The 26475-nt window shown below is 52.9% G+C and overlaps 1 pseudogene; it reads right to left on the bottom strand.

The window, feature by feature from the left end:
- Window positions 1-10345: 10345 nt before the first annotated feature.
- On the bottom strand, window positions 10346-20122 carry LOC136483393 (E3 SUMO-protein ligase SIZ2-like; annotated as a pseudogene).
- Window positions 20123-26475: the final 6353 nt, after the last annotated feature.

Below are 26475 nucleotides of genomic sequence, written 5' to 3'. Positions count from 1 at the left end.
TTCGATTCGTCCCTGCATAAATACGCAAACAGCCTCGCCCTCTCCCTCCTTACCTTTTCCGCGTTCGCCTTTGCTGCCTCCGTGCCGTCGCTGAGAGCATAGAGCGCCGGGGAAGAGAAGTGCGAGGGCGAGAGATCGAAAGAGAGAGGGAGAGAGATTACCGCTGTAGCAGCGTCCTCCGCCGCGCAATGGCTGGTGGTCCCGTCATCCTCCCGGCGGATCCCTGGGAGCGGTCCGACGTCACCGAGGAGAAGCTGCAGTCGCTCGTGGAGGCCGGTCTTCTTCGCCCGATCACCGACCCCGACGAGCCGGAGTGGATTGCTCCGGGGGACGAGTCGGAGCCGAGGCCGCGCGACGGTTACGTGGTGAGCTTCGTCGTCTTCCACGAGCGAGGCTTCGGGTCGCCGGCGGATAGCTTCATGCGGGCACTCCCGCACTACTATGGCGTGGAGCTGCACAATTTCAGCCCCAACTCCATCGCGCAGGCGGCCATCTTCGTCGCCGTCTGCGAGGGGTATCTAGGGATCGCTCCCCACTGGGAGTTGTGGCTCCATTTGTTCCGAGCGACGTTCACCTCCAAGCCGGGGGGAACGAGGGGGGCTCGGAAGGCACAGAGGGCCGGCGGCTGCACCCTCCACGTGCGCCAAGACCGGCAGTCCCTCTACATCCCGGCCCAGCTGTCGACGTCCAACCGTCGTTGGTATGACGGCTGGTTCTACCTCCGCAACGACGGCGGAGGACTTCCCCCTTATACCGGGCGGGTTGTAGAGAGTCAACCGGAGAAATGGGGGTACGGCGTCATCAAGGTCGACCAGCCTAGGCTGGAACCGCTCTTGAGGGCCTTGGGGAAGCTGCGTGACTGCGGCCTTTCGGCGGCCGTGGTCGTGGCGGCCTTTCACCGCCGGAGGGTGTTGCCGCTAATGGCCCGGCGACGGCGGCTGTTCGAGATGACGCCGAGCGACCCGGTCGCCGGTATCAAGATGTCCGCCTTCGCCCTTACCGATGACGAGACCCTGCGTCGGGTGAGGGAGGCGGTAGACGGGAAGCCGAGGCTCGATGACTTGATGCCGTTCCCGATGCGCCCGTCGCGGGGGTATGTCTCGCTGGTAAGTTGGATGTTGTCGAGGCTTTCGCGTCCTTCTTGTTTTTTGCCTTTTTGGTCTGTTGTCTTACTTCGTCGCTCTCACAGGGGATAAGAGACGTGCGAGGCTCCCCGCCGCCCGTTCCTGAGGACGCCCGGCGGCGATCCGTGAACAGGGCGCGTGCCGAGGAGGAGAAGAAGAAGAAAGATGCCCAGGAGGCGAAGCGCACGAAGAAGATCCTCGCGCGCGAAAAGCTGGACGCCCGTCGCCGGCGCCAGAGGCTCGACGGTCTCCCTTTGGAGCCGTCTCCCTCGCCGTCGGTGTCGGATTCTTCGAGCGACGGCGGTGGGTGCGAGGTGGGGACGGCCTGCCTGGAACACCTCCCCGACATCAGGGAGATGGTTCCCGGGGCGCCGGCAAGGAGCCTGACGCCCCTAGGAGAAGGAGGAGGTGTCCCGGGGCCAGTGGTGGCCCGTCCCGGCGCCGAGGCCGGCACACCCGAGGCGCGGGTGTCGGAGGAGCGTGCCGTCGGCCCAATGGGTTCGACGGTGGAGGTTGAGCGGGTGACGGTGGGGGCGACCCCATTATCTCCGCGAAGGGTCGAGGAGGTGCCGGGGTCCGACGGGGACCAGCTGGCGCTGGTGGACACCGAGGCCGCGTTGCTGCCACCACCGCCGCCGTTGCAGAGGAGGCGGACGGTGTCGAAGCGGTTGCATCCCCGTTCGCGGTAAGCGTCTTTCCTGGCGGAGTCCGCTTCTTGTTTGCCCCTTGGTTGCATGCTGACCTTGGGAGTGTCTTTTCTTGTAGCCAGACGCTTCTGGTGGGAGACCCTCCCTTGGCGCCCCGTAAGGCGCTCAAGGTGAACGTTAGCTCTTCCGCCCATCAGGCAGCGGAGGCGCAGGCAGGCGTGCGACGTGGCGCGGCGTCGGGTGAGGCCGTTTCGGAGGAGGCGGCTGCCCAGGAACAGGGGGCCGAGGCGGCCGCGGAGCGAGTGGAGGAGGAGGCTGCCCAGGAACAGGGGGCCGAGGCGGCCGCGAAGGAGGCTGGGGCGTCTGCTATTGCCGAGGCCACTGAGGGCGAGGCCGGAGCCCCCAAGACCTCCGATGTCAGGGCGGTGGACGCCGAGGCCATCAAGGTAGAGATGGCGGAGGCCAGAGCCCTCGGGTCCGTCGAGACCGAGGCGATGGAGGTGGAGACGGGGCAAATTTTGGCGCCGCCCCTGGTTCAGACAATCTCGTCTGATGATTCCTCCCGAGGGAAGGAGGCGGCGGACGTCGAGGCGGCCAGTACCGCGGAGCAACAAGTCCCAGATCCTGCCGAGGGGAGTTCGGCCCTTGTCCCGCTACGGCCCGAGCCCCGTGGGTGGAACTTCCCGCGTGTTTTCTGGCGGGACCAGGCTGATCCCGAGGGGGAGCCTATGTGTCCACTCGGCTACAAAGTCGGCCAGGACCTGTGATTTGATCGCTTTCCGAGGCGCGAAAGACAAGGTCTCCCCCATGAGTTCGACAGCCCATTTGGCTATTCTACCCGAGGCCTCCCGGTTTTGGATTATCTCTCCCAGAGGAAAAGACGACACCACAGTCACCGGGTGGGACTCGAAGTAGTGACGCAGCTTGCGTCGAGCCAAGACTATGGCGTAAACTAACTTCTGGATGTGCGGGTAACGTGTCTTAGTCTCGGAGAGCACTTCGCTGATGAAGTAGACAGGTCGCTGGATGGGCAGAGCGTGTCCCTTCTCCTGCCTCTCGACGACTACGGCCGCGCTGACCACTTGGGTCGTCGCGGCGACGTAGAGTAAGAGGCGTTCGCCCTCGGTGGGCGGAACCAGGACGGGGGGGTTGGTGAGCAGTGCTTTGAGCCTGGCGAGGGCTTCCTCGGCCTCGGCGGTCCAAGAAAAGCGCTCGGCCTTTCTCAAAAGGCGGTACAGGGGCAGGCCTTTTTCGCCGAGGCGGGAGATGAAGCGGCTCAGGGCCGCAAGGCATCCCATGACCCTCTGCACGCCTTTGAGGTCTCGGATCGGGCCCATGTTGGTCACGGCCGAGACCTTCTCCGGGTTGGCCTCGATCCCACGTTCCGAGACTATGAATCCTAAGAGCATGCCTCGGGGGACCCCGAAGACACACTTCTCGGGGTTGAGCTTGATGTCCTTCTTTCTGAGACATGTGAAGGCAACCTCCAGGTCGTCGACGAGATCGCCGGCCTTCCTGGACTTGACTACGATGTCATCCACATAGGCCTCAACGGTTCGTCCGATATGTTCGCCAAAGACTTGGATCATGCACCGTTGGTAAGTGGCCCCTGCGTTTCTGAGGCCAAACGGCATGGTTACGTAGCAGTACATGCCGAATGGAGTGATGAAAGAAGTCGCGAGCTGGTCGGACTCTTTCATCTTGATTTGGTGGTAACCGGAATACGCATCAAGGAAGGAGAGGGTTTCGCATCCTGCAGTGGAGTCGACGATTTGGTCAATTCGTGGTAGTGGGAATGGGACTTTCGGGCATGCTTTATTTAGACCAGTGTAGTCCACGCACATCCTCCATTTGCCACTTTTCTTCCTGACTAGTACAGGGTTAGCCAACCACTCTGGATGGGATACTTCCTTGATGAACCCGGCTGCCACGAGCTTCTGTACTTCTTCGCCGATGGCCCTGCGCTTCTCCTCGTCAAACCGGCGCAGGCGCTGCTTTGCCGGCCTGGAGCCTGGCCGGATATCTAAGGCGTGCTCGGCGACCTCCCTTGGTATGCCTGGCATGTCTGAGGGACTCCATGCGAACATATCGACGTTCGCACGGAGAAAGTCGACGAGCACGGCCTCCTATTTGCTGTCGAGGGTGGCGCTGATCTTCAGTCCTCGGCCGTCGGGGACGGCGGGGTCGACGGGGACGTGCTTGACAGCCGCCGCGGGCTCGAAGGCCCCGGCGCGCCGCTTGGCGTCGGGAACCTCGCCACCAAGCTGGACGAGATCGGCGATGAGGGTCTCGGCCTCCACGATGGCCTCGGCGTACTCGATGCACTCGACGTCGCAGTCGTATGCATGTTCGTACGTGGACTCGATGGTGATGACGCCGTTGGGGCCTGGCATCTTGAGCTTGAGGTAGGTGTAGTTGGGGATCGCCATGAACTTGGCGTAGCACGGGCGCCCCAAGATGGCGTGGTAAGCCCCCTTGAATTCCACCACCTCGAAGGTGAGGACCTCCTTGCGGTAGTTGGAGGGAGTGCCGAAACAGACGGGTAAATCGATGCGTCCGAGGGGTCGCGTGCGCTTTCCTGGTACGACGCCGTGGAAGGGCGCGGAACCGCCTCGGAGCCGTGATCGGTCGAGCTCCAGGAGCTCCAGAGTGTTGACGTAGAGGATGTTGAGGCCGCTGCCTCCGTCCATGAGCACTTTGGTGAGCCGGGTGTTGCCGATGATCGGGTCGACGACCAGTGGGTACTGCCCGGGGTTTGGAACGTAATCAGGGTGGTCATCCCGGTCAAAGGTGATTGCTTCCCGAGACCAATCGAGGTACCGGGGGGTGGCTACCCTGACCGAGAAGACCTCCCGGCGTTCCCTCTTTCGCTGGCGCGCCGTGAGGCATGCCGAGGGTCCGCCAAAGATCATGAAAGCGTTGCGTACCTCGGGAAACCCATCATCTTTATCACCGTCCCTTTCGCCGGCGCCCCTTTTCCTGGCCTCATCGTCGTCGGGGAGCCCGAGCCTGGCGTAGTAACGCCGGAGCATGGTGCATTCCTCGAGGGCATGCTTCACCGGGCCTTGATGGTAAGGACAGGGCTTTTTTAGCATGTCGTCAAATAGCCCGGGGCCGCGGGGGCCTCGGGGATTCCTGCGATCCGTTGTGGCGACGTGAACGGCCTCGAGGACCTCCTGCTTTCCCGGGCGGCCCTTCTTCTTTCTCTTAGGGACGCGGGTGGGCGAGGCCTCGGGGGCCTCGTCCCTCTGCTTCCCCTTGGCGTCGTTGTTGGGGAAGATGGCCCCCACCGCCTCTTCGCCCGAGGCGAAGTTGGTGGCGATGTCGAGGAGCGTGGCGGCAGAGCGCGGGACGTTGCGCCCTAACTCTCGGACCAAGTCCCGACAAGTGGTGCCGGAGAGGAAAGCCTGGACGATCTCCGAGTCACCGACGCTGGGTAGCTCGGTGCACTGTTTGGAGAAGCGCCGGATGAAGTCTCGGAGAGACTCGTCCGGCTTCTGGCGGCAGTTCTTGAGATCCCAGGAATTCCCAGGGCGCACGTAAGTGCCCTGGAAGTTCCCGACGAAGATCCTAACCAAGTCGCGCCAGTCGTGGATTTGCGAGGGGGGGAGATGCTCAAGCCAGGCTCGCGCCGAGTCCGTCAAGAGTAAAGGGAGATTGCGGATGATGAGCAGATCATCGTCCGCGCCACCCAGCTGACAAGCCAGGCGATAATCAGCTAGCCACAGCTCAGGGTTCGTCTCGCCGCTATACTTGGTGAGGTTGGCCGGCTGTCGGAACCGGGCGGGGAAAGGAGCAACGCGGATGGCCCTGCTGAAGACCCGAGGTCCTGGCGGCTCAGGGGAGGGGCTGCGGTCCTCACCACTGTCGTAGCGACCGCCTCGGTGCGGGTGGTAGCCTCGGGCGGCTCCGTCGTCGTGGCGCCGTCGCCTGCCAACTACCTCGTGGTCGCCTTGTACCTCGTGTTGGTGTCCAGGTCGGTCGCGCACCGAGGGGGCCCTGTTGACCGTCGGCGCGCGAGCGGGCTCGGGACGGATCGAGGCATCCTGGCCTTGGCGAGGTCGTGCCGTGGGTTGCTCCGAAGTGCCTCCGCGCCGGCGGGAGGCGGAACTTTCGGCTTGCTGCACTGCTGCGGTCTCGAGGAGGTCGCGGAGCTCTCCGCGGACCCGTCGCCCTTCGGTGGTGGAGGGCTCGGGCATCGCTCGGATTAGCATCGCAGCAACTGCGACATTCTGGCTAGCGCGGTTAAAGATTGGGGGTGGCTCTCCGCCCTCGTTGTCGTTAATGCGGTGATGAACGTCGCGGGCCCGCCCTCGGGCTCTTCCGCCCTCACCGCGCCCTCGCTGCTCCTGCTCGAGAGTGTCCCGGAGCTGTTGCAGAAGGAGTCGGTCCTGTTCGACCTTGGCCTGAAGCTCGCGGAGCTGCTCCAGGTCTGGGCGACGATGCCCCCCGTGGACGAGATTCTCGTTCCGTGCTGCCGGGGCTGCGAGGCGAGGAGGCGTGGCACCACCCGTCCCCGCCCGGGGCGGTGAACGAATGCCTGTCCCTTCTTCCTCTTCGCCCACCGTTGGCATCCCGAGCCCGACGTGGAAGCACTCACGGGATGGATCGTAAGTCCCTTCGTTGTCGGAGTCGGAATAGCCGAGGCAGTAGTCGCTTGCGGCCAAGAATTGGCGTAAAGCCCCAGGGTTGTGGAGTTCGGAGAAATCCACCCCGGGCCACGCCTCGTCCTCGTCCGAGGGGTCGGAGTGGGTGCTTAGGTCGAGAGCGAAGCGCTGGCGGCGTTCCGAGGGGTGCTCGTGAGCGGCAGCGTAAGCGTAGGCGTAGGAGGTGGCGGCATTTCTCAACCCAAAGGGGTATGGGAACGGGGCCGTCTCCAGATTCTGCCCCGCCGGGGTCGGTTCTTCAGGGAGTGGCGGAGCGGGGTTAGATGACTGGGCATCGTCGTAAGCCCCTGGCGATTTTCCTTTGTCCAGGCTCAGGTCAGACAGGTCCCCAGTCAGGGACCCCGTACCAACAGCTGGTCGCAGGATATCGGCGGGGAGTGTCGTGCTGCCCCGGGCTCGCGTAGCGTCGGGGTGGCCTTGCTCGCGCCGTGCCCGGCGAGCGTGGCGAGAGCGGCCGCCCGGACGCCGCCTACGCCTGGGCTGCCGGGGCGTGACTTCGTCGTCGGACGGTGGGGTTCGAGGAGCGAGGAGCACCATGTCGTACTCATGCCCTAGAGACATGAACTCTAGGCTCCCGAACCAAACTATGGTGCCGAGGCGCAATGGTCGTATGTGGTCTGCCATCCGGAACTTGCTAGGATGACGAAGCTGACACGCAGAGGCCCCTACCTAGCGCGCCAACTGTCGGTGTTTTGGAACCGGGGGTCCCTCAACCAACGAGTGAATTTGTACTGCGTGTCCCTAATCCCGGATGGTGATGCAAAGAGACACAAGGTTTATACTGGTTCGGGCAGTCGAGGCCCTACGTCCAGTCTGAGAGATCGATCTTGTATTCCTTGCACCGGAGTGCTCGTGGTAGGGGGTTACAAGCTGAGTGAGAGAGGGAGCTAGCCCCAGGTCTCGGCGAGGGTGGTGCGAACTGCTTGGGACGTTGCTCCCAAGCAGCGTGGGAGTGCGTGATTCTATCGGTGTGTTTGTCCTCCCGCCCCCCAGAAATGGCCCTGGCTACCTCCTTTTATAGTTACAAGGAGGAAGCGAGAGGTACATGAGAAGGCTACTATTTGCTGACGTATTCCGCTCCCTGAAGCAGTATGGCGTCGTGGGAGTTCCAGTCGATGTCTAGTCGGTATGGTCTTCAAGGCTAACGACATGCTGCGCTCTTGTACTTTTGTTGACTCGGTGAAATGCCGAGGCCTGGTGGCTGCTGTAGTAGGCTGTGTCGAGACCTATCGCGCTGAGGCCGAGACCCACTGTGCTGAGGCCTGCTGCGCCGAGGCCTTTAGCGGGTGGCAATGTGAGGTCTGGGCGGCCATCGCCGATAGTTGATTTGGGCGGAACAGTGCCGAACATGCGTCTACAGGATATGGTGCCCTGTATTGTCAGTAAGGGATGGTAAAAAGGCGATTTGACCGTTGTCCTGTCGTGGTATACTGCCGATCGTGGCTTTCGTAGTGAGGGCAGCTGGGTGCATTAATTGGATGCGATAGCCTGCCAGAGTGACTTTCGAGGCGGAGGTGACGAGATTGCGGGACGAGCCCAGCCTCGGGCGAGGCGGAGCATGGCCAGTTCGCCCGAGGCCCTTCCGGGAGTCTCGGGCGAGGCGGAATCCGAGGCTCATCGGGGGTCTCGAGCGGGGCGGAGCGGTCGGTTCGCTGGCCCCGAGGTCACAGGAACCCGGTTCTGACTCCCCACGTCGTGTCCGTCCTTGGTGCAGGAGTTTAGGCAGCACAGTAGCCGGTAACCCTTGCACAGTCCCGTCGTGGATGGCAGGGTGCTGACGTGACGGACGTCTGGTCTGCCACGTCGCTGCACTGCGCCGTCGTGTGATTTGTCGGAGTGGTTGAGCGCCTCGATGGGACGTGCGGAAGCGACATGCTGGTCGTGCTCGGTCTTGTGCGTCGTGGGGCTCCAGTACGGCTTGATGCAGGACATGGCGGGCGACGTGCGGGTTGCCGTGTAATGACGTCGTAGGGGGCAGCGGCTATGCCGAGGCCGAGCCATCGCGGGGGGCTCGGTGGTCATGGACCCTCAGGCTGCCGAGCCCGTGAAGCAAACTGTCGAGGTCCTTGGGGGGAGTTATTGGCCTTGGGTACTGATTCCGAGGCTACAGTAGCCCAGATGTGGCTCCCCACGCTGCATTGTCCTCGGTGCAGGAGTTGGCAGCATAGTGAGGCATGGGCGTCACGGTGGTTAGTACAGTGGCGGGTAACCCCTGCCCAGTCCTGCCTCCTGTCCCATCGGCCATTCTGCTGTACTGTGCCGGGCGTGCGGTTGTCGTCAGGGGCGACAGTCGGCTGAGTTGATGTGACACGACGTTTTGTCAGAGGGACGGGAGAAGGAAGAGGCGGCGGAGTGCTGCCGAGCCTGCCTTGCGCGAGACGGAGGGTCGGTGGCCCGGCCGTGGCCTTTGGCGGGGAATCGCTCGGGGTCGGTAGCGAGGGGGCCTCGGGCGAATCGGAGAATCGGCCGAGGCCTGCGGCGATGGGCCTCGGGCGAGTCGGAGAATCGGCCGAGGCCCTTGGAGCCTCGGGCGAGTCGGAGAATCGGCCGAGGCCAGCAGCGTTTAGCTGGTTTCGATCTTTACGAAGTCTAAGCAGTCGTTTTTTGGATTTTGCTTAGGGTACCCCTTCTCACGGTATCCGACAAGTTTCATGGACGGCAATGCAGGATATAATCAAATTTTTATTGCTGAGGAAGACATAGCAAAAACAGCTTTTAGATGCCCTGGCACAATCGGTTTATTTGAATGGGTTGTGATGACCTTTGGTTTGAAGAATGCCGGTGCAACTTATCAGAGGACAATGAATTATATTTTTTATAAGTTAATCGGTAGGATTGTTGAAATCTACATTGACAATATGATGGTAAAATCTAAGGGGTACAAGGAACGTCTAGCTGATTTGCGGGAGACTCTGGGGTGCACAAGAAAACATGGTCTAAAGATGAATCCCAATAAATATTCCTTTGGAGTATTAGCTAGACAATTTTTGGGTTTCATGGTTCACGAGAGAGGAATCGAAATTGGTCAAAAAAGTATAAAAGCAATTGATGAGGCAGTACCCTCGACTACTAAAACAGAGTTACAATCTCCGCTTGGTAAGATTAATTTTATCAGGAGGTTTATTTCAAATTTGTCAGAAAGAGTTATGTCGTTTTCTCCCTCGTTGAAGTTGAAAAATAATCAAGAATTTAAATGAGGTGACGTACAACAAAAGGTGTTTGAGGAGATAAAAGAATACATAAAATATCCACCTGTGCTGGTCCCTCCTCAGCAAGGTAAGCCTTTTAAGTTGTACGTATCGGTCGATGACCAAACGATTGGATCGGCCTTGATGCAAGAGTTTGAAGGGAAAGAACGAGTTGTTTTCTATCTAAGCAGAAGGCTTTTGAATCCAGAAACAATATATTCTCCCATCGAAAAGTTATGCTTGTGCTTATATTTCTCTTGCACTAAGTTGCGACATTACTTGTTATCGGCTGAGTATACAGTTGTTTCCAAGGCTAATGCGATCAAGCACATGCTATCAATGCTAATATTAAATGAAAAATGGGGAAGTGGATTCTTGCGTTGTCGGAATTTGATTTGAGGTACGAATCGACTAAAACAATCAAAGGGCAAGTAATAGCTGATTTTGTCACCCAGCATCATAAGTCAAGTATTGGCTACATTAGCATAAGTATATGGTAAGTATGTAGATCCACACTCTACTCAGCTTAAATTTATGCTAATCGGAAAGTCAATGTCTACTAGTATCAATCTTGGTACGAACTGAACGTAGCTGCTGCGGTAGTGAGATAGGGCTTAGGGATGAAAACGGTACGGATATTTTTTGACCATATTAGAAACCGAATCCGTTTAGAGGGGTTGAAATCTGTCCGTATCCAAGTCCAGATATCCAACATCCAATACCGTATCCGTATTCGAATACTCAAATCGCATATTTATGATGTCAATATTCAATCGTATCATATCCAACATAGTTGACACTATCCGTATTCGAATCCGAATCCAGACAGAAATATGAAAACAAATGTAATATCAGTGATATCCGTCCGTATCCGATCCGTTTTCATCCCTAGATAGGACCATGCCATCTCTCTCCCGTCAGCTCCTCGTTATATGTGCTTCCACCGAGTGAAGCTGCACACAAGGAATCAAACGTTACCATCTTCTTCTAGGGACAAAAGCAGAGGCATTGTTACGTTACCAAATAAATTAGCGACTCGAAGTGACAGATTCCAATACATTTGGCAGAGGCAAAGTGGTGCTGGTAAAATTGTAGCACAGCATTGCCATTCAAATCATCTAAGCGGCCATATCAAGAAAATGCAGTGCAATGAACAGATAATAACCAAAAAAAAAGGAGTGAACACTTCTTCCATACCATCTAAAGCTCTTATTCTGTCTCCAGGATTGCTCCTTTTCTTAGATGCAATTTTGGCAGCAGTTAAATGTTCATCAGAGCCACTAATGCTGACATCTGTCCATTTGTCAGAATGGACATCAACACATGCTTGAGTGTCGGCTCCCAGGTTAGCAAGACCCATGGCACTCTCTCTTTCACTTAATGAACAAGGTTGCAATGCGCTATCATGCCCATCTTCCACCGGGTTTGCTGCTGCCCCCAAATCAGCCCCAGAAACTGGGCCTCGCTTAGATTGATCATTGGCAGGGTAGTTTTCCACTTCACCTGGATTATCTGTCGCCTTTGTACTGGTATCAAGTATCTGGGAAGTAGGATAATCTCGGGGACTCCCAAGACATTGCCAAAAGGACAATCCCAGGTCACCAAAACCTTCTCTTAATGCAACAAATGAGCTTTCCTTTGGGCATACACCAATTTGTTCGCTACACACTCCTAAATCTTCAGGTGTGTTGAGTGGAAACAGATTTCCAGTGTCATGCATCGAGCCACAGTTCACAGCACCAGGAGACAACACCATGACATCATCATCATCTGAGTCACTCAAAACTATAATATCCTGCCCAGTTGATGCTGGAGGACCATTTTGATCTGAGGATGAAGAATCAAGATCATGGACATGGGTCGTAGGATCACCATTTGTTGCTGGCTCTAAATTATAACCTTCATTTGCAATGTTTGTATCACCAATATTGCTTGAGAGAGTGATGCAGTTTTTTATTTTCGTTGTATCTTGAATGGTCGAAGGGCGGGCCTACTGCAAACGGTAGAGTCTTACCGTCTGTGACCGGAAGGTCCCGGGTTCGAGTCGCGGTCTCCTCGCATTGCACAGGCGAGGGTAAGACTTGCCACTAACACCCTTCCCCAGACCCTGCACAAAGCGGGAGCTCTCTGCACTGGGTACGCCCTTTTTTTATCTTGAATGGTCATTACCAGAAGACGGCACCAGATCAGCATCCCCTATCTTGCTAATTTCCCATTGGCCATTGCTTTTTTTCCTAAGTCCCAACTTAAGACATCCGGCCTCTTCAGACAGCAGCTCTTCTTTAACCTCATGCTTTACAATGCAAATTTCAGGTTTGGCTGCTGTATCTGTGGCCACAGAGAGAGTACCATCTGGTTGATGCCACTGTATAAGGTCCTTCAGTTCAGCTCTGCCCTTAACTCTCCAGGAACCATCAGGCTTGACATCAATTTCAGACGTATCATCTCCGCAGCTTTTGATCTGTATCACCAATAAGCAACAAATCAGCAACAATACACACCTGAAAATGTAGACATGCAAAGTTGAAAACATTCTTTCATCGCCACTATAAACTCACCAAAGAAGTGATGCGATTGAAGTAAGGATCAATTATTATGTTCTCTAGAGAGTAATTCTTCAGGCAAATTGGACATTGCCACTGAAAGCAAGGAAACGGAGTTTGATTTAGATAAAGATGAAACAAGATTCAATCAATATGGTCAAGAAGATGAGGAAAAGTTGTATTGAGTCCAAATAGTCAAACCTTCCGGGAACGTTGGTTTATTTCAATAAAAGCTTCTAAATCAAAACAACCCATGTGAGCACAAAGCTTGAACCTACCAGCAATCTGGATCCTTGAAGCAGTCATCTGTCACAAGATTAAAAAAACAGATCAAAAGAAAAAAAAAATGGGTGACTTTCTGCGAAGGAATGCAAAGAAAACTATGGCCCTGTTTAGCAAAAGCTTGAACTCATGCACAAGTTGGTTTATGGAAAAAGCTATGAGAAGCAACTGCTGGGGAAAAACTAAATGTTTGGCAACCTTTTCACTGATACTTTCCTATGGGACCCCATAATGACTTTAGTAGAAGGGGAGAGCTCATCCTTGTCGCTGCTCTTGCCCGTCCCCTCTCGCTCAACCTTGGCCGCCGCTGTGCACAGCCACCCTGACACAGCGTGCCCTATGGTGGCCAGCAGCAAACAGGCATGCCTCAGCTCAGCTTCTTCATGCTAGCAAGTAGCTTGTCCAACCGTCCACCATAAGCAGAAGAGCCACTCACAAAACAAGTGCCTTCCTCTGCTCTAGAACTGCTGTCACCATCCACCTGGAATTCACCTCTGCTCCTTGTTCTCCACCGACCAAACCAGATCAAGACCACCAGCCTCTGCATCTCCGTTTCTTTCCCATCGATTCAAGCAGCAACTCCACCACTTCATCTCTTTCTCACCCAGATAGGCAAAGTACCAGGGTGAGCTGCACCCAAATCAAGTACGACTCCACTCCCAGTCTCATACAAGCTCTATCCTTCCTATCTTTGCTCCTTTCTTCTTACTAATCTGCAGATCGACACCACAAACACCAACCCACAACTTGAGCACAACCTCCTCTCAATTTCTCCTCCCTCCAATCCAAGCTTCAGCCCCAGGCACCACCTCCTGCACCTGGACCACAGCAGCCAGAGTTCCAAGGTGCCCCCTTCAAGCCGCTGTGCCACTTTATGGCTGGGACGTGCCTCTGAGCAGCTGGTTGAACCTCAACACTGCAGGTGTGGCAATGTGCAGAGGTGGTAGAGGGGAGGCGCAGAGGGGAAGAAGCAAGGCGACCAAGAGGAAGTGGATGCGTAGCAGGGGGGCAGGGGGTGGTGGAAGAAGTAGGTATACTTTTTCTGCAAGCTGCTCGAGAACCATGGCAAGGAGAATCTGGCTTTTACATGTAACAAAAGCAGTGGAGAAGCACTGCCCTGAAAAGTTTTGCATTTGTGAAGAGAAGCGGCTTTTTCCTGAGAAGCGCTGTTGCCACACAGGGCCTACCATCAAACATATTGTTCCAAATATGGTGGTCACGGAAAAAGCGTGTGCATTAACAAAAATATAACATATATGGTGATCTTAGGATAAGTAAACCTAAGCCTAAAAAGTCATCAGTTCACAGCTGCAGCATAGAGAATAACTTCTGGTGGCAAATACTAATAATTGAACAAAATTTTGGCTGGAACAATATTACAATGTGTTAGACAGGCAGATGGGCCTAGAGCCCAGTATACACGGGCCTGTGCTGCCGCGGACCCTGAGTCCAGCACACACCTATAGGGTGAGTCGAAACAGGGAATGATTTTGGTGATTGGTTCAGATTCTATATAAGCCAACCCTAGTTATCCTTGCCTATATGAACATGTATCATGTTCTCCCATACCTACTAATTCCATCAATCTCGCTTTCATTTTTGTCAGGTTTAATAGACATATCAGAGCAATTGGCATTTTTATAAGCAGTCCATTAAGGATCTAAAGCATCCACAGTAATAGCCAGACTGCTTACAGGGCACCGAAGATTCACGGAGACAGAATCAGCCACAACTTCGATATCACTATCACTGTCTGCATTATTTGCCTCAACTCCACCACCAACACAGCGACGCACACGAGCAAGGGCGTACCCAGTGCAGAGAGCTCCCGCTCTGTGTGGGGTCTAGGGAAGGGTGTTAGTGGCAAGCCTTACCCTCGCCTGTTCAATGCGAGGAGACCGCGACTCGAACCCGGGACCTTCCGATCACAGGCGGTAAGACTCTACCGCTTGCACCAGGCCCGCCCTTCGCACACGAGCAAGGGCATCATCAAAATTTTCACCATCTTGTTCCTTTGGCACCAAATTTAGGACCTGCCCACTATCAAAGTTTCAAAAACTAGAAACAATAAAAATGAAACAGGATTCAAAATTCAGGTGTTCAGCACTTTCTAGGTACCAGCTTGTGGCAGTAGTACTGTAGTAGTAATACAACCAGTTTGGGTGCATGGGTGGGTGATCATTCTCTGATTAGTTTTTTCACTACAAAAGACAGATCCTAACAAAGGGTAACAGTGAATTGGAATTTTGCTATAACACCAAACGTACAAGTTCCACAGAGAATCTTTCTGGGCATATAAAACAGCTATCCTCCCAAGGTGGCAAGGCCTTACAATGGAATTCACTTGGAAGATAATCAAAAGTCTAAGACTCCAAACATGGTAAGAATAAAAAAAAAGAACAGAAAGAAAAGCATCTCAATATTTGTGGTAGATAGAGGAGGGTAAAACTTCTAATATATTAAAAAAAAGCACTGGACATGCCTAAGAACAATAAAAGCCATCTGAAAGTGTTTGCCAATGCCTATCCACTTTCTTAAAAGGCGCACATGAAGCACGGCTGATTCACATATCCTTGCCTAGTAAAATATGTGTCTTGAATCTTTGAGAGTGTAGTGCTTAACAATGGACTATATACTAAAAATCCCACCTGTTCTAGAGATCTCCTCTTGGCAATTCTGATACCCAAACAGAAAGTACGAGAGTCATTTCTCGATAGAGATATCTTGTTAGGTCCCTCCTTCAGGTAATCTGTTAACTGGGAACATAGAAATGTTCAGGGTCAAAAGGAGATATAATATACAATACAAAACTGTAGCTGTTGAATGCAGGAAGATGATGTAAAAAAAAGTCCAGTGCCTTAGCAAAAAATAAACAGAATAGCAAGCTTCAAAACAAAAAAAAGACTTACTAGTGGACCATCGTCTCTACCATTGGCCCCTAACTTTTGTTGGGGTTGCCTGTTAACCACCCTAACATAAATACCTGACAAAGTAAGAATTACCAATAGGAATAGTTAAGATATAGTATAATTGAACTTACTGTCAGAATAGCTACCAGAACTTATATCATAACTACAGCTAGAAGGATGTAAAATACTATTTTTGCTAAACTGCAGGTATATGTACCAGTACAAGCACAAGTCATAAACCACAGACTGAGGTGCATATACAAATCAGCCCATAATAAGCCCCCCAAGAAAAGGAGAAAAGCATCACTGACTGTGCAACAAAAGATGAATCAGCTGTTATTTGGACTTAATCTGATTCAGACTGGGGTGTTTGGTTCTGCCTTTTCCTTTTGTTATACAGAAAATAGCACTTGGCATCCAACAAAGCAACACAGCTGCCAGAAGCGTAGGTTCAGGCTCAAACGTCCAAGTAGTGGCAACATAATAAAACCAACCAGGTGTCATACAAATATTCAACAATTTACACAACATATCAACTCCTAAACAACAACAACAACAACAACAACAAAGTCTTTAAGTCCCAAACAAGTTGGGGTAGGCTAGAGTTGAAACCCAGCAGAAGCAATCAAGGTTCATGTACGTGAATAGCTGTTTTCCAAGCACTCCTATCTAATCTAAGGCTAAGTCTTTGGGTATATTCCATCCTTTCAAGTCTCCTAAAGAAGAATAAAAAAAAGAGTATCTTCCATTCTTTCCTTGTACACATTGTGAAAAATCAAACAGGTGGCACTTAACTAAGTTTTTTAACTCAATAAACATGTACCAAAATCCAATTAGAAAATATGACTCGCTATACATAATAAGCCACTGCATATACCATTAACTTGCATGTCAGAGTGTAAAGGCCAGTGCATCCTAAAAGGTACTTTGTCACTGAGAAGGATACACCAAACCTGCATAAGAAAAAAAATCGATTCGAACTCTAAGTAAATAACTGATACGTATAGGTTGAACATAGTGGCTGCACATGAAACCCAAGGTAGGAAATCAATACACGCAGGTAATGGTGATTATTCCATGATGATCCTAAACAAACGTAATGGTCCAAGGAGAATGAAAAGAAAAAGAGGTGGAATTAACCTGAATATCGCATTCAGCTTGCTGTAGCATTTCTCTATTAGCTCTTGAAAGCTGAAAGCTTTTTGCGATATACTGTACAGTATATGACCTGGACATAAGCAACAATCACAAAAGGCTATGCATATTCCTACTTAACTTTTATAACAAAATGAAGCAATTTGTTCAACCATTTTGTTGCTCGGGACTCATATATCAACATTGTTATCCAAAATACAATTATCTCACATTTCTTCCTATAAATAACATAAGGAGTAAAGATGACTGCACAAATCATGTAAGCTACAGCAGCAACACATAATGGAGGAGGCTGTTCATTTTATGTCATCCAGCAAACAAAAGTAAAGCTCACATCATTCACATGTATTCATGCATTTAACAGATGTAAGAGCATCTCCAGCAGTTCCCCAATCTCATCCCTCATCCACATAAAACTGCCATATTGGGGGAGATGTGGTTGATTTGTTGCTCCAGCAGCTCCCCAATATGGCCCCCTTTTTTTGGTGGTTAGCAATAAACTCCTCTTCTTCCCTCAAATAAAGGGGGAGTTAGATCTCCCCCAATACAGTGGGGCCCACAATAACTGCCACTTCTTCGGTTCTTCCTCTCTGCACAGTCATGGCGCTCGAGAAATCCGGCCGGGGGCAGGGCTGGGGGTGGCGTGGCCGGGGCCAGGGCCGTGGCTCGCCGCGGCAGTGGCCGGGGCCGGTGAGCGCCTCTACGCGCGAGCAGGAAGGAGTTCGACCGCGCGAGCGCCTCTACGCATGCGGAAAGAAGACGACGCGAGGGAGAAAATGAAAGAAAAAAATTGTAATATGACATGTGGGTCACATATATTGGGGGAGATTATTGGTGATCTGCTGGAGCATCTTCCCCAATAGTCTGAAAAACAGTATTGGTGATCACCAATACCATCCTATTGGGGATGAATGGTGAGCTGCTAGAGATGCTCTAAAGCAACACATGTAAGGCTTGTTGGTGAAAGAGTACTCAGAGCAAAGAATATTGTCATCACACAAACAGAAGATAAAGCAAATGATTAACAGATAAGATCTGATGACGACTCGATATGGATATCCATTTCTAAAATTCTTAAAAGAATTAAGTTGCAATTTTAGCAAAAATGCCCAATCATGATACAATACCTTTTTCATGCTGTATCAAAGTAAATTTATCAAAGGAAGTTATTTTACTTATATTAGAAAATTAGACAACATGGGGGACTAGCAGAAATGTTAACGATCAAAAAGGTTTCAACAGATAATTCAGAGGACACAAGACAGAACTGATTTGTACCATCCAAAAACATCAATAAGTGTGCTTTGTGATGAAAGAATGGATAGCTCACCCGTCTGCTGCTACGGTAGAGGGTCCTATAAAGACAGGGAGTAACAGATGGTTCACGGTGACCCAAAAACTGCATGTTACAGTAGGAAACTATGTCAGAAATAATAGGTCACCTAATATTAGGACTAAGAAAATAATGCTTGTTACCTAAACAAGTAGAACAAGGAAGCACACAAAAAGGTCGAAGAAGAACGTTGCAAAGGATACAGATTGATCAGATTTTAAATTTAGGCAAGGAGAATTTTGTAAGTGATTGATGCCACAGAATAACCAGCACATACAAATGGCATAAGGTTGCAAATTAAAAGCAGTTAATCACATGGTCTCTTTGAGTTCAGGACAATACTGAAGTTGAAAACAACTTACGGATCAGCCCTGCTAAGTCGGCACACTTCACAATAAAAGCAGGAAGGTAATTCAGGATAAATATTGTCCGCAGACTTCTCAGCATCGAGTATGATAACACAGCCAGCATGTTGCCATATGTTGCATTGTGGATCAATACACTACAAGGAGCAAACAAATGATCAATGAAACAGAAATATGTAGTGTAGCACATCTCATCATGCACAAGAGCTACAAATTACAAAAGTTTCCGAACAAAGCAAGTAATGCTACATTTCACAATAAAAGCTACAGGCTTCCAGTATAAAAGTGAAAGACTGAGAGTGAGCTAGACCATCAAACTGCTTTGAAGTTTCAGAATATAAACAGTCAGATGCTTTGGTGATTCTGAATGGACCAACAACAAATATCTGAAACCTTTATGGTTTGGCTGCAGGACATCAAATACCGTAGAAGAGCTAGAAAGGCATATTTATCATGAGAATTTTACCTTAATCATGGAATCATTTGGCTTGGAGTCACCACAAGGGCAACGAACCTTAACTGCCTGAGCAGAATTGCCTGATTTCTTTTTAGGCTTAACACTGTGTCCTGATCCGTGGCTCCTTGAGGGTGTTACAGTATTTGTAGGCTCTTGCATTTTTCTTGAAACAGGAAGCAAAAAAGCGATAGTTTGCCAAGGTTTCATTAGAGCCAATCAGGTAATCTATAGTTGTACAGACAAGTCAATGTGAACAAAAAAATATGGACTCACCTAAAAGTGTCCTCCACTATTTTCACCACCGATTTTGCCTTTGGTAAACCATTCACTTCTGAGGCTACAAGAATAAACTTAAAATTATTTCTCATGCTGGAAACATAGTAATGCAAAACAACAGTTTTGGAGACAAAGAATGGAATGTACCTTGATCTTGCTGACTCAACAATACTGCCATAACCCTGTCCACTAAATCCAGCAAACCAAACTGGAAACACCAAGACCACCTTGGTCATAATAAGTAATAACTTCCAAATCCCCCAAAAAAGAATACTAAAAGGCACATAGATGATTGTGCTGGTGAATTTCAGCATATGCTTAAGCTATTAAAGATAGTGGCCTTAAGAAACCGATGCCATTTCGACATTTTTAACACAATAACAGGGAGCACTGGGCAATGGATGTTGATTGTGAATAGAGTCTGTAGAGGGGCTTGCAGTGGGCAAACCTGCTTCTTTCCTTGCTTCGAAAGTCCAAGCTGATCCAGGACATCCTTGAGCTCTTTTATTCTGAAGTGGCTCAAGTTGTGCTACAATGATGCATTAGTAGAGCAAATGTTAGCAGGGCACATTATCTCAGGATGAAGAAATAGCAACGTATTGGAATCAACCAAATGCTATCCAACCAGCAATCAATTTGGAGGTAGCTACATAGCAGCAGTTGATTAGGACTAAAATAAACAAAACATGGCAGCTGTAAATAAAGTCAGTGCGAAGGGTAGAAGGAAAGAGGGACGAATCTACTAAGAAGCTAGTACATTGCTAAATTCTGGGCAAAACAGTGAGGGAACTGAATTTGGGAGTGGTATATGGAACGAGCAAGCGAGTGGCACTAGGGTATGGTAGGGAATGAATCAAGCCGATCGAGGGCTCTAGGTAGCTCAACAAGGGCGAAAGGAGATGGAAGGGAGTCCGTACATTGCAAGCGGCGAGCACGGGGTCGTCCGGCGACGCCATGTTGGCAAGGAAGCAAGGTCTTGTTCCTCCAGGTCTGGCGGGCGGGAGGGCGGCGGAGTGGAATCGGGTCTTGGAGAGAAGAGTGGCGAGCCGCCCTACCTACCTCATCAGCAAAGGAGCCCTGGCCCCTAATTTTTGGCAGCGAGAACCGGGTGGCGGCGTGTGTGTTTTCTGTCACAGACGCAAACGCTGGCGGCGGCGGGTGTTCTCTGTGCGTGCGTGCGTGCGTCGACTGTCGAGTGGAGGAAGACGAAGGCACGCCCGAAGCTGTGTGGCCAACAACAGGTGGAGGACGGTACGCGTTCTTGGGCTGCCTAAGTGCTTCGGCCCAAACTAGCTTAGTCTGAACCCCCAAGCAGGCCTTGGTGTGATAGCCCCATCACGTTCGTCTTCTGTTCGAGCGCCTTGGGCCTTGGGCCTTGGGCCTTGGCTATTGTTCAGCTCTCCATCTAACAGCTAACCATGGATTTTCCTGAAGAAAAAAAAAACTAACCATGGATGCATGCAATTCACCACACCATCTTCTTTTTTTCTCGAATACGCAAAAGATTTACGTGTCATTGTGTTAAGAAGAATAGTTTGAGCAAACATACAACGCGCTTCTAACGAGTGCCGAAGGAGGTCGACCTAACACAGCCGAAGCTGGATCTCATCCAAGCAAAAGACCTCATGTTTCGATATTACGTAAAACGAAACAACCAATATCGACGCAGCTTTGTGACCTAGGAGGTGGCATTGCGTCTTCGCGGCTGCCTGGACGATGCCTTTCTAACGGACGGAAAGAGCTCGTCCAGCACTTCGGCTTCGGACGCAGTCATGTTGCCGTCGAAGAGCTTATCGAAGGTCTCCAACTCCGAAGTGGATGGCACAGATGGACCCTTGGTGTAGCCCATACGCTGCATGATCAACACCTCACCTCGCTTGGAAGCTGGCACTCAGGAGATGCTCTGAGCCGCCAACCGCCTGCTCCGCCACGGCAGCACCGCCTTAGCAGGAAGCTGCTTGGGAGGTTCGCGAATCAACGGAGAGTCCCTCTTACGCATGACATTATTGATGAAGCCATCGAGGCGTCGTTTGGCGGAATCGTCGTTATCCGCAGCCTGGTGGGTAGCCCCGGTGGTGAACTAGGAGGGCCATCCACCGTGAGGTCGACCGTGTGTGTCTTCGGCGAGTCAACTGCCCACTGAATGGGGCGCGGGGGTGGTGTCCACAGCTCACAGGAGACCACCGCCGGCGCTGGTGAGGAGGCAGCAGTCGGTCAGGTCGTCGGCAGCTTCCTCGGCGGGGGGATCCGGCTTGGGCGGCGCTTGGGAGGCGGCTGACGGTAACCGAGAGGCAGCCGATGGCGGCGGAAAGGCAGCCGATGACACAGGCCGAGAGATCGACGCGGATGGATGCGGCGGCGGCACGTCTGCGCTCGCGCGCGCCCGCGGGGGTGGGGAAAAGGAGCGGGATGTAGGGTGGGGAGAGAGGGGAGGCGAGAGGGTGGGAGGCGCCGGCGCCGCCGGCGGTGGCGGCGGGCAGGGGGCAGAGGAGTCGGGGCTAGGGCGGGGGGGGGGGGGGGGGGGGGGGGGGGGGGGGGGGGGGGGGGGGGGGGGGGGGGGGGGGGGGGGGGGGGGGGGGGGGGGGTTGGTCCTGAGTCTTTTGGCAGTTCACCACACCATCTTCAATTATTCTTCATTCTCTCCCATACTCATGCATGCATAGTATGATTCGGTTCTTTTCATGCACGTGGCAGGTACCCCTCTCCTGCTACTTGCATTGTTGTTGCCTATAATAATTGTATTGTATATAGATAGTGCTGCGGTCAAGCATTGAGATCATTATTCTCTCCACTCATATTATTCTTTACAGTCACCGCGCGTTATTCCTTTTTCATTCGTTTTTCCCTCTCCACTCTGTTAGTTAGTAAAAAAGCTTGAAAGTGGTGGTGAGCTGGTGGCGGCAGCACAGCACAAGGGTTAAGTATGGGCTGGTGATTGATAGTTACAGTAAGTGGTTTAGGAGTGAATAATATCGTTGCACGCGATAAATGATATATACGCATGCATATAGCCCATGCATCACCACCATATTGACTTCGGTTCCTTGTTCAGCTGCGTATGTACGTGATGTAGTAGGTGTCCTACTATACCAACGCAATGCAATATATGAATTGAAAATTCATCATATACATACAGTTCTATTATAGCTGGTCATTGACAAATAAATAAAGATGCGTGTGCATGCATCCACGCGGTCCTCTCTCCATATCTATCTCAGGGCTAGGGCCAGACCAGCCGGGTACGTAGATGTGAAATACGTAAGAAGCATCTTCATCTAGACCGAAAATGGCAACTAGTGCTGACAGGCTAGTGGCCGCACTACACCCTCTCCCTCGCTCTCTTGTGCTGTGTGTGTGTGTATATATATTCTAGATCTACTAGAGGTTGTTGACTTGACCTGGTTCCATTCATCCATGAATGGACTTCTTCTGTTAGCTATAGACTAGGAGTAGGTTGTACAAGTGTATATATTCTCTACATACTCTGCCCATGCTAATACTACTCCCCATGATAATTGCCAGTGTTTCGAATCACTGGCCAGTAAAATTCATCATATACATAAGGATTTATACTCTTTCAGGCAGAACGTCCCTACGTCCAGTCTGTTGCTGCTTGTGTTACCGGCACTTGGTTTGTAGTAGGAGTTACAAACAGGCGAGAGACGGCGAGGGTCCCAAGTCTCTTGTGAAAAGAGTGAGTCTGATTGAGCTCTCTGTCTATTGCCGAGCGCCTAAGCCTTCCGCCGCTCAGACGTGTTAGATGTGTCTTAGGATGCCCCCCCCCCCGTGGGGTGTCCTGCTTCCCCTTTTATAGATGAAGGGGGAGATGCAGGTTACATCGGAGAGAGAGAGAGAGACGAGGAGAGGAGAGGAAGGCTGTCGGGATTGCAACGTCTTCCATCTCCTTTATGCGGGTCCCGCCGGCCCCGTAGATGACGACGGGGATGGCTCCTCGTCACGGCCCTATTCGTCACTCGCATTGTCGAGTGTTGTCAGCCGATCGTGGCGCTTCATCCCATCCCAGCGGACGGTATGGCTCGCTAACGCCTCCGCTAGAGGCCATACGGGGAGTAGGTAGCACAGCGCTGGCACGCCCGATGCTGTTGGTGATGTGCGTCCTCAGACGTGGCTCGTCATGGCCGCGGGTCACGTCAAGATGCGCCTGCGCCCCTTCTGGTGTCAGAAGTTTGACCCCGGACTCGTACTTTTAGACCCATAGTGGTTGGGGGCAGTACGGACCTCCGTTGGGCGAGGAGGAGCCCGTGCCCTCGGGGTCAGGCGGAGCGAAGCCCACGCTCTCGGGATCGGGCGAGGCGGAGTCCGCGACCTCGGGGTCGGATGTGATGGGGCTCTCGTCCGAGGGGTCGGGCGTAACGGGGCTCTCGCCCGAGGGGTCGGGTGACCCGGATCTCGTATCCTTGAGGTTAGGCGAGACGGAGCCCGTGCCCTCGGGGTTGGGCGAGACCAAGATACGCTCTTGACCATCCAAGGGTGTTAGCGTTGGCGGCCATTAACTTCCTTCTTCCGGGTATCCCTGATACTGATACCTGATAGTAGCCCCCGAGCCCGCGGAGGAGTAGGATACTCCTTCGAAGGCTTTTTTGAAAGGATTCTGGGGATCTTGATCTCCCTTTGCGGGCCACAGGATGCCTTGGTATGGTCGAGATTCCTTTCTATCGTGTTCGGACTCCTCGGGAGCATGTAGCTGCATGATTTGGGGGATTAGAGAAGATCTCTTTTGATTCTGATTCCTCCCTAGGATCCGACCAATCCGCCATTATTATACGACCGCGTATTCAGTCTCCTTGCGAGTCCAACCCTCGAGCCCCCACGTGTAGCAAGGGTCCGGTCGAGGGGTCAGCTCGTCTTAAGGTCGTCCTCCCTCAAGCGTTTTTTGATAAAATGGAGGGGCTAAGCCATGCCACGTTTTCCTCGATGGGCGAACTATGGTGCTTAGTGAGTTGTTAATGGGCAAGTTCGAGTGGGGCCCCAGCTTCCTATTTGCGAGGGTCCAGCATGGGTCAGCTGGTGACCGACTCTAGGTTCTTGACGGCCAGTCCATATAGTTCTCAGGTCCGTTCGACCGATCCTGAGGGCTTGTTGCCTTTCTTCGAGGAAAAACCATGGACCGTGCTCTGTCAAGACTCGAACATGGGCTGGAATGCCCGCGGTGCTTGTGCGCCCAGGTACTGGCCGCTAGCGGGCCCATCCTATTCCACCCCTCGCTCTAAAGGTGCCTCAAAGCTATTGTGAACCCGTCGGTGGGCCAACCTTCGAACTTCTAGGCCTTAATGGGCCATGGGAGCGTTTTTAGCTCCGTATCCCTACTTACCTGCTGTGGTTTTTGGCCCATCGAGGGGGTGAACCGCTGTTCGGCACGTCCTTCGAGGAGCGGTTGGGAGTGGCATGTGCATGATTCTCGGAGGGGCGAAGTGACGGGGCGTGCCGGGCGCGTCGATCTAGGCAGATGGTTCGCTTCCCGTCTCAGTCTGCCTTATAAATAGCGGGCTCCTTCTCCATGTTTTGGTGTGCCAAACTGCAATCTTGCCTTCCCCACCATTTCACCACCGTCGTTTGGATCTGCTGCCTCTACTAGTCCACCGCTAGTGCCCAGATCTGTAGCTTAGCTTTGGCTTCTACACCATCGCCAAAAAGTCCTCGCTCCTCCATCTTCGCTTTCCATGGAGTCATGGTACCGCTCCGACGTCACCCACGCACACATGGAAGGCCTCGTCAAGCATGGTCTTCTTCGTTGGAGGACTAACATGATGGAGTGGCTGGTTCCCGGCCATGAGGAGGTGCCTATGTCGCTCGACGGTTACATCGTCTCCTTCACACCCTTCCACGAGCGTGGTCTCGCGATCCCCCCTCATCCATTCTTCGAGGGGCTGCTGCACCACTACTAGGTTGAGCTGCAGCACCTCAATCCCAATGGGATCTAACACATCGTGGCCTTCATCGTGATGTGTGAGGGGTACCCGAGGATCGAGCCGCACTTCGAGTTGTGGAGGTACTTCTTTGCCGTCTCCCTACATAGGAAGAAGGACAGAGGTGGGGAGATCCTAGTGCCGATGGGATACATGGGCATCCACCTTCAGGGACAGTGGGTAGCCAAGTACATGCCCTGCCAGTTGTCCAGATCTAACAAGGGGTGGCACACATAGTGGTTCTACTTGAAGAACGACCCCGCTACCCCCTTGCCAAACTTCACTGGGCACTTCATCAAGGAGGCGCTGTCAACGTGGCCATGGGGGCCACTCGACAAGGAGAAGAGGAGGTTGTGTGACATCCTCGAGGCTATCGTGTTGTTGAGGAGCTGCGACCTTCGTGGGGCCAACATCATTGGAGCATATCATGCGAGGAGGGTGGCGCCACTGATGGTGCGTGCCCTCCCGTTGTTTGGGATGGTGCCCATCATGGAACTCGGTGGGATGGTGCTCGCTCAGGGGCCGCTTCACAATATCAAGATTGCATAGCGTGTCAAGGAGATGATGGACAAGTCCGACGCCATGTTCCCGATCCCGGGACATCCCATGATGTGGTCGGAGCTGGGCTTCATCGAGCTGCCAGTGGATTTGGGCTTTCAACCTCTGTCACACCGCTGCTGGAGCATGCGGCCATGAGGGCAACAAACCATGCCGTAGATGAGTGGAGGAAGAAGGAGAAGGATGACAAGGAGAAGAAACGGCGAGCGAGGGAGCGGGGGAAGCGGTACCAAGGCTCGCCGGAGGAGGAAGAAGAAGAGGAGGGGGCGATGGCTCTGGGTCACCCATCTCGTGGGATGATCTAGCCGGTGGGGACAAGGACCCACCTTCGTCGTAGGCGGGGCCCTTCCTGTGGCATCTCCTAGAGCAAGAGGGGGAGGACTCACCCCTAGAGATGGCGGGAGTGAGTTGCCCCGCTCCACCGGGCCTTCTACGGTACCCCCCAGTGTCAAGCACAACCGATGGCTCCACCTCGTCCGAGCCTCCCAAGCAAAGGGAGGGCTCGAAACTACAACGCAACGAGGAGTCACAGCCGAGGTCGGGCGGGCCGGCCCCAAAACGTCAGCGCCCGATGGCGTCAAGGTAAGCTGAGAGTTTTTTCATTCTTTTGTTTTTTTGATGAATTTTTCACCATGAACTAATCGTCATGCCTTCTACAGCGTTGGGGGTGCAGGACCCTCCTGAAGCTAGCACTGAAAAAGACTCTCACCCTTCGGTGGGTGTGCCGGGACCCGTTTGGCGCCACGCTAGAGGCTGGCAGGAGCGTGGCTAGGGTGACCACGGGGTCGACCGGGGAGGCGCAGCCGTCGGCCGTGTCTACAAGGGGGGGGGCAGGCAGCAGAAAGCATGTCTAGGGTGCCCATGGTAGGCACGACATGGCCGAGCATGGCCACGACGCCATAGGTGGAGACTTCGCGGCTGGAGCCATTGTCCACACTGGTGAGCGTGTTAGTGACAGGTCAACCGAGGCCGTCGTCTAGGCAGACAGCGGCACCCATGGTGGGACAATCGAAGGAGGCCGTGCCTGGTGCACCCTTAGTAGGC

This window comes from Miscanthus floridulus, chromosome 9, assembly GCF_019320115.1.
Source record: "Miscanthus floridulus cultivar M001 chromosome 9, ASM1932011v1, whole genome shotgun sequence".
Classification (NCBI taxonomy): domain Eukaryota; kingdom Viridiplantae; phylum Streptophyta; class Magnoliopsida; order Poales; family Poaceae; genus Miscanthus; species Miscanthus floridulus.
The sequence above is the reverse complement of the archived record's forward strand: the minus strand, read 5'-3'. Positions and strand labels throughout refer to the sequence as shown.